Source organism: Puntigrus tetrazona, chromosome 10 (assembly GCF_018831695.1).
Source record: "Puntigrus tetrazona isolate hp1 chromosome 10, ASM1883169v1, whole genome shotgun sequence".
Lineage (NCBI taxonomy): Eukaryota > Metazoa > Chordata > Actinopteri > Cypriniformes > Cyprinidae > Puntigrus > Puntigrus tetrazona.
In genome coordinates this window covers 7,781,418-7,782,187 of record NC_056708.1, presented here as the reverse complement: position 1 = coordinate 7,782,187, position 770 = coordinate 7,781,418, and positions in this window count along the sequence as shown.

The following is a 770-nucleotide window of genomic DNA, read 5'->3' as shown; positions in this document are numbered from 1 at the left end:
TACTAAGGATGAGCGGTTGAGTCACTGAGTGACGTCAGGGCGATTCATCCCACGCGATGGATGTCACTTGGGCTCACGAGCTCGTGCATCTCTTTTCTTTAACACCACCACACAACATGTCTATATATATATATATATATATATATATATATATATATATATATATATATATATATATATATATATACATACATATATATATGTATGTATATATATATATATATATATATATATATATATATATATATATATATATATATATATATATATATATATACATATATTCAATTTAACACATGTTCAATTTAACTGCGAAGCGATTTGTAATAATGGTGATGACACTTTTAGTATGCTTTTTAATAAACGAATAGCTAAAATAAATTACATCAAACAATTAGGCCTATATAAAAACCACCATTTATCGTCGTCTTGGACTGTTTTGAGCTTGATCTGAGGCCTTTTCTCTTCTGATTTAGACAATGGACCGGAGTCGTGAAATATTTGTGGATTATCGTGACTTTTTTATCAGCAGTTTGGACTCTTTTTCTGACGGTTCCTATTCACTGTGCAGTTTATCCTGCAGAGGACATAGACAAGTCGAATAGGTTAGAAAGAATGTAACAGTCATGAAAGGTTAAACTTTTAGTTGAGTCAATAACGTAGGCTATGTTTGCATTGCATTAATAATGTTTTTATATGCTGAAGTGGTTCAGTAATTTATCCATGTGCTTGTGTTTGTCCTAACCCCAAAAAAAAAAATGCAATCCGGT